We start from the raw sequence: 8,205 nt of genomic DNA, 5'->3' as shown, positions 1-8,205 counted from the left end.
AGGCATGGACTTGAAGCCAAGGTCTGGTCTTAGGGACCTTCTGTCCAATAGAAATAAGGGGCAATCTTCTAGGGATGCCCCCAAGGAGCAGGCTACATCCAAGCTTCCTCCTCCTCTTCCCTCCACAACTGACCCAGCGCTACAACCTCTTCCCAATTTAAGGCGGAAGAGGCCAGTGGAAGAGCTGGAGGAGGGCGAGGTCGGCCTAGAGAAGGCCAAGCCGCAGAAGAAGGGCAAAGAGCCCAAAGAAAAAAGAACAAAATCCATTGACAGCCGAGACGAGGCGGCTTTAAGGAGGGAGCAACGGACTTGGTCCCTACGCCTAAAGTTGGATGGCGCCCCTATCTCGTGGGACGCGACTCTGTGGGAGTCCCAACGAGGACAGGCGTCCTATCTGGCTGAGGTGTTACAGCAGCCCCTTCTCCTGCCCCGTGACATGGAGGGGCTCCGGGCTACTCGGCAGCCAGATCTCTTTATGTCGCTGAAGAAAGATATGGCCATGGTGAACCGAGATTCTTCCCTATTCAGCTTTTTCATACTGCACCTGTCTATTTGCTATTTTCTTCTAATCAATTTTCCATTACTCCCATGCAGGTCACTCAACAAATTTTTGTAGCCGAGGAGTGGGCCAAGAAGGCTCGTGAAGACCTGCATACTGAGGTTTAATCTCGCATCGCTGCGAAGAAGGCTAGTAGCGCCCTCAGGCTTGAAAAGGATCGCCTAAATAACGAAGTAAAGGATGCGCAAAAAGCCCGCGCCAACACCGAGGCCAGACTCAAGACCACCACCTAGCAGGCTGAGAAAATGCACAAACAGCTTCATATGTCCGAGATAAACCTTGCGACCGAGAAGCAGATGGTCTCAGACCTCAAGGCCGAGCTATTAAAGGCGAAAGAGGCAGCCCACCTGGCCAGGGAGGCGGTTGAGGCTGCGATGGTAACCTCCTACGAACGTGGAGTAGCGAACATCGAGGCCAGGCTGACCGAGGAGGTGGCTACAATGTGCAGGGACTACATTGCTATGTCCTGGGGGGTGGCCTTGGACCGGGTGGTTGTGCCTGCGGACTCCGACCTTAGGAAGATTGAGAATATCTTCTTCCCTGAAGATATTCATGAGATTCCGGGTTCGGTTCCTCCTAAGGAGCCTGTCCCTGCTAAGGCCATTACTTCGGATTCCCTCACACCTGAATCCGAGGAGGTGCAGCCCCCTACAAAAGACAAGTCGCCTGAGGACACCCTCACAATAAGGGATGTGGTCGCGCAAGCCAAGGAGTCCGTCTCTGAGCCCAAGGCAGGAGGTGACCAACCTGAGGCGGAAGTCCTTGCAAAGAGTTCGGCCCAAGATAAGGCCTAGGACATTAGTGTAGGACTTTACTTGTAGTTGTTTTCCCTTGTTTTACCAAAATTAGTGTAGGACCTTTTTGTCTTTTGTCTCCTTATTTTGTCAACGTTTGTAAGCCAACGCACTTTGGAGCTTAATGAATGATATTATTTCTCCTTTGAATCTTGTCTGACTGTTTCTTTTTCTGCCTTTGTTTTGAATGAGTTTCTGTTATGCTACTAACTGCTGAGAACCAAACATTATTCGAAATTCAAGTAACACGGTTATGCATGAATGAAGGGTTGAGAAAAATGATAGTTAACACTTAGATAAGACTGTACTCTGGTTAATTTCCCCCAATCCTGTGATCCGAGGAGTCAGGCAGGACTTAGGTTCTATTTAACCCTTAGAAGAAGTTGCATTCTAGTTAATTTCCCCCACTCCTGTGGTCCGAGGAGCCAAGCAGAACCTAGGTTCTGTTTAACCCTTAGAAGAAGTTGCGCAGTAGTTAATTTCCCCCAATCCTGTGGTCCGAGGAGTCAGGCAGGACTTAAGTTCTGTTTAACCCTTAGAAGAAGTTGTGCAGCAGTTAATTTCCCCCAATCCTGTGGTCCGAGGAGCCAGGCAGGACTTGGGTTCTGTTTAACCCTTAGAAGAAGTTGTGTAGTAGTTAATTTCCCTCAATCTTGTGGTCCGAGGAGCCAGGCAGGATTTAGGTTCTGTTTAACACTTAGACGAAGTTGCGCAGTAGTTAATTTCCCCAAATCCTGTGGTCCAAGGAGCCAGGCAGGACTTGGGTTCTGTTTAACCCTTAGACGAAGTTGTGCAGTAGTTAATTTCCCCCAATCCTGTGGTCCAAGGAGCCAGGCAGGACTTGGGTTCTGTTTAACCCTTAGACGAAGTTGCACAGTAGTTAATTTCCCCCAATCCTGTGGTCCGAGGAGCCAGGCAGGACTTGGGTTCTGTTTAACCCTTAGACAAAGTTGCGCAGTAGTTAATTTCCCCTAATCCTGTGGTCCAAGGAGCCAGGCAGGACTTGGGTTCTGTTTAACCTTTAGAAGAGATTGCATTCTAGTTAATTTCTCCCAAGCCTGTGGTCCGAGGAGTCAGGCAAGACTTGGGTTCTGTTTAACCCTTAGAAGAGATTGCATTCTAGTTAATTTCCCCCAATCTTGTGGTCCGAGGAGCCAGGCAGGACTTGGGTTATGTTTAACACTTAGAAGAAGAAGTTGCAAAGTAGTGTGGCGCCAAGAATTACATCTTTCATTAATAATAGTACCTTTTCAGGTTATTTACATTCCAAAGGCGTGGCACTACACGTTCGTCCAAATCTTCTAAAAAGTAGGCCTCTATGCCGGCCACAGAGGTTATACGATATGGGACTTCCCAATTTGGTCCGAGTTTTCCCCACGTGGGATTTCTCGCAGTGCCCAAGACCTTCCTCAATACCAGATCCCTGGGTGCCAGGGGCCTTGGCTTCACCTTGGCATCGTAACCTTGCTTGAGTTTTTGCTGGTAGTAGGCAAGTTGGACCATTGCACTCTCCCTTCTTTCCTCAATGAGGTCCAAGCTCTTTTCCAACAGTCCGTTGTTAGCATTAGGGCAGAATGTGCTGGTCCTCTGTGTTAGGAAGTTTATCTCTAGAGGAATAACTGTCTCGGCCCCATAGGTCATCGAAAAGGGGGTTTCCCCTGTGGACCTGCGTGGCGTGGCGCGGTACGTCCACAAGACATGGGGCAATTCTTCTACCCATCTTCCCTTCGCGACATCCAACCTCTTTTTCAACCCATTCACTATGCTTTTATTGATGGCTTCAACCTGCCCATTGCCCTGCGGGTAAGCCGGCATGGAGTACCTGTTGGTAATTCCTAACTCGCTACAATATCTCCTGAAAGCTTTACTATCAAATTGGAGGTTGTTGTCTGAGATCAAGGTGTGAGGGATTCCAAACCTAGTGACGATATTTTTCCAAACAAATTTCTTGGCGTCAACATCTCTAATGTTTGCCAGCGGCTCAGCTTCGACCCATTTTGTGAAATAATCCGTGCCGACAAAAAGAAATCTTTTGTTCCTCGCTGCTTTAGGAAATGGTCCTAGGATGTCTAGGCCCCACTGTGCGAACGGCCAAGGGCTGGACAGCGGATTGAGGGTTCCGCCTGGCTAATGTATATTCGGGGTGAACCTTTTGCACTAGTCGCACTTCTTTACATACTCTTGCGCCTCTTTCTGCATGCTCGGCCACCAATAACCTTGCGTTATGGCCCTATAGGACAGGGACCTACCTCCCGTATAACTTCTGCAAATCCCTTTGTGTAATTCCTCCAGGATGAGTTCAGTGGCATCCGAGTGCACGCATAGCAAGTACAGTCCTGAGAATGAACGCTTATACAGTTTGGAGTCCTCATACAGCCAAAATCGAGAAGCCTTTCTTCTAATCTTGTCGACCTCGCTTTTTTCTTCTAGTAAGGTGTCGTGCTTTAAGAATAGTACTAGAGGATCCATCCAGCTAGATCCTGCCCTGATGCTGTGAACCCATACTGGGTTGGTTCTCGCCATCTTTGGGCTGTAGAGATCTTCTACGAGAATAACCCGAGGAAGTGGCTGAGCTGAGGAGGTGGCGAGCGTTGCAAGAGAGTCAACATGGGTGTTCCCGCTCCTGGATACGTGCACTAGATTGAAGTGATCGAAATGTGTGCTCTAATGCTCGACTTGAATTAGGTCCTCTTGCATTCTTTCATCCCTCGCTTCCAATTCCCCATTTACTTGCCCCACAACAAGTCTTGAGTCCGAGAACATGTTCAAAGATTTTCCACCCAATATCTGGATCATTGACATTCCTTCCAATAATGCCTCATACTCTACTTCGTTGTTCGTGGCGGAGAAGCCCAGCCTCAGTGATTTTTCGATGGTAATCCCCTCGGGGGAAATCAGGACAAGCCCACCCCCGAGCCCCTTTGGTTGGCCGCGTTTGCGAGGTTGCTCTTCCTCATAGGAAAAGGTTTCACTTGGAGGGGTTCTTGATCTCCGCCTGTACTCATTGTCCTCCTCATCGCTAGTGTCCAAACTGGGTGAAGGATGCTTTCGCTATGCTCAGCGTAACTTTTTCTTCAAGTCGTCGATTTCTTGCTGTAGAGCCCTATGATCGTTTCGCTGATGGGATGCGTGACCTTTCCCTTTTGAGCGACTTCTGCTCGTGTGGGAGGTGTTTACACTACCCTCTCGCTGCTTGTCTTGATCTTTCTCCCGTTCGAGGTTCAAAAAGTTGTCTTGCCGTGGGGAGTCTGTGTGTCCGGTTTGGCGTGGACCTGATCCTTCCATTTCTAACAGTTTCACTTGTCGAGGCACAAGTTCTCCCCACAGGCGGCGCCAATTGTAAGGCCTCGTTTTGGGGCCTAAGCCCAATAAGTAGGGGGTTCTGGCCCAAGAAACCCTAGACAATGAATTTGTAGAGAGCGGGTTACAGAACTAAGCCCTAACGAAGTGAATGTTTGTTAACTTTGGGCCATACAACAATTGAACATAAGAATGTCTCCTTCGTGTCCACTGGATATTCGGTCCGAGGAGACGTATGGGTGCACCTTTGTTCCTGATCAAAGGCTATGGTCTTTCTCTCTTTCTTCTGCTCTTTCTTCCTCTTTTTTCCGATCCCCTTCTTCATAGGGATTCCCTTCTCTTATATAGCCCTCTTGAAGTCATCAAAACCTTACACTTGTTGATCATCTAGACCTTCACTTGAGTGCCCGTCCCATCGCACATCTCCCCTATCTTTCTGTGAGTTATAGTGGCCAAGGTAACATTGTTCGCCTGTCCTCTCCACATTAATGCAGCTAGAAAAGTAGCCGCCCTGCATTTAATGTGGTAAATGTAGTCTCTCCCTTGACATCCTTTACTTTCTTCCCTCTCCCGGGCTTGTGGGAATCATCCCTGCTACTAATACTCGTTGGAGTGATTCTTTATTGTTGGTAGGATGCATGTTTGAGCCATACTTGGCATGTCCGAGGAGACATTCCTCCTCGAACCGCCTTTTAAATAAGTTTGGGCCCATAAGAATCGGGCCGAGAGCCCTTTTGGCGTCCACACTTTTTCCTCGGACGTGGTTGAACTCTATATGGGGCCCAAGGCCCATTGTTTGATCTGGGGACTTTACCCCTACAATATTTACTTTAAAAAAATAATAATTTAACTAATTATTTATATTTTATGGTAAAAATTGCATTTAATTTTAAATATATCTATACGTATGCATGTGTTACATGCCATTTTTTAAAATAATTTGACTAATTATTTATATTTTTTATAATAAAAATTGTGTTTAATTTTAAATGCATCCATGCATTTGCATGGGTTACATGTTAGTTTGAATAATGTTATAAACACAAATTATTTTATAATATTGTTACAAATTGCTGATGTAGCTTAAGTATTTTCCAAATAATTATTGGTAATTAAAAATGTGATGTTAATAGTGGCCTACATTAGAACTAGTAAGAATTTACCGTATCAATAATTTGTAAAAATGTTATAAAATAGTTTGTAGCGGTAGTATTACTCCTTCAATTTTGTTACCATAGAATTTTACAGCTTGCTAGGGGCATAAAAATTGTTGTCCATTTTTTCTTCCAATTATGTTAGTTTCTTTATCAAAGAAGCTTTTGATGGAATCTGCCAAAATAAGTATGGGGTCAGTGATCTAGTGGATGACTATATCTATATTGATGGATTCCATAAAATTCATGCCTAAGTGGTCTTAGGCAGCTTAGGCTAACTAACATTTATTTCTGTGATCTAGTAAATGATGAGTATATGCATACCTATTTATCAAACACATTAAGACAAATGTGTACATGTATAGTATAACTTATTTAGATAAATTAGACTTGATAAACTACACTTAAAAAGATGAAATTTCAATAGGGTGTACTTAACAAATAACTTAATTTATAGATTAAACAGTCATAAACAGTGATTGAATTAGTAAAATTAGATCAAATACTCCTGGTAATCTATAATTTAAAGCAATCACTTGGGTTGATTCAAGAGCTTGATTTTTTTTTTTTTTTTTGGCAGCACTCACAATCAGCCAAATCAAATTGTGGAGGGTTTATATTTTCTCTTAAAAATTCTTTTAAAAACGGTGGTCTTAATAGTGACTAATCCTAATAATTTGGACAAGCCACTGTAAGATATTTGTGGTCATAAATGGTTTAAAAAAAAAAAACCCTTATATCTAAGAAGAAAAAACTCTATTTTTGAATTATACAGACCGTGGTATCCAGAGTCAATATTCCTGCTTCTTTGGGAAAATATTAGAACAATTGAGCTACAATTATTCAATTCCCATAATTCCACGTTCTGTCATATCCCAATGAACACTGTGCTCCATTCATTTACAATCATAAGACTTTGGATCCTTTACCACATCAATGCATTGATGAAATTCAATTATTTACACAGTTTGAAGGACATGCACCTTCAAATAGTGTGATGTATCCAAGTTTGTTCCATCTAACATTAATTGAGTATGGCCTGTTTTCTCAATATTCTGTGTTCATCAAATTACTTTATATCCGAGAGTACCTTTTTCGTTACACCAAATTTTTTTTTTTAAAAGAACTGTATTCATTTTCAATGTAGGACTTTGGATCCTCACCACAGTACTAGTTGTTGAGGGTCATTTGTGAGAACCCAAGTAGGAAGAAGAAAGCTCAACAACAAGGGCAGCAAAGAATTGGCAAACAGATGGCAAACCATTAGACCCAAGCGGTAGGAATAATGGATCACAGGCCCATGAAATAAACAAATGGAACTTGAAGAGGCAAATGGGCTTAAAGAAACCCAAAAAGAGAGAAATAGCATACTCATGAGCAGTATATGATGTAGAAAAGTGAGAAAAAGCCACCGCAGGCCCAAAGTAATACAAACAAAGAAAGTAAGGGGATAATGGCAAGCCCATGAACCCCAAGGATGAGAACAAGGTAATTGGGTCAAGGAAGCCCAATGAAGTTAGTAAAAGCCCATGGGAATGCAGAGTTAGTAAAAGAGCCAAGGAAGCCCAAAGAAAGCAAGTGGGCCAAGGATGCCCAAAGGGACACAAGAGCCCATAAGTAGGAAAACCAATGGCCGTACCAAGCCATTGGGGGAAAGAGTAAACGGCTAGCTTAAAGAGGTCTAGCAGGATTGAGTCATTACAGTAGGAGTGATAGAGTAATATGGTAAGAAATGAGGGTAATCAAGAAATGGGCCAAAAGAAATGTAAAACTCAGTATCAAATAAAGCCCAACTCCTCAGGGGAGCGGGAAATCGAAAAGCAGTTCACATAAAAGGTCAAAAGGAACGGATGGCAGACTATGCAGGCAAGCCTCCAGCCTACGACAGGCGAATGACCAGCAGGTAAATTTTGAACACACATAGGAGGGTGGCACGCACAAGGCCCAGGCACCATCAGCCTATACCCAGCCAATACAGGGCATGGTGAGGTTGTGGGTCAGAGATTCAAAGAGCATGGTTTGGTGGTAGGGAGATGGGAAAAATCTATTTTTGAGGTTCTGGTTCAGGTTCTTTGGGGAAAGTGTCCTGCTGGGATGACTTACTACCAAAAGAAGCAAGCTGAGTTGGAACCACTAGGTGCATGCCATGAGGGATAGGGAGAGAGAAAAAACCCAGACCGTAGCAGAAAAGGGTGCCATGGCAAACAAACAAACAAAATATCATTCTTTGTCTGGTGGGGGGGGGGGGGTGGCACACAGACGAACCAGTGGTGGTCGGCCAGTACACCTAGACTAGACAAAGGAGGTTAAGAGCTAAAATAGTAAAATCCGGTCATGGTAGACACTATAAAAAGAGAACCTTGTCGTGAACAAAAAACAGGGTAACAACGGGAACCAT

The sequence above is a fragment of the Quercus robur genome, chromosome 9, assembly GCF_932294415.1.
Source record: "Quercus robur chromosome 9, dhQueRobu3.1, whole genome shotgun sequence".
Lineage (NCBI taxonomy): Eukaryota > Viridiplantae > Streptophyta > Magnoliopsida > Fagales > Fagaceae > Quercus > Quercus robur.
This window is presented reverse-complemented; position numbering follows the sequence as displayed.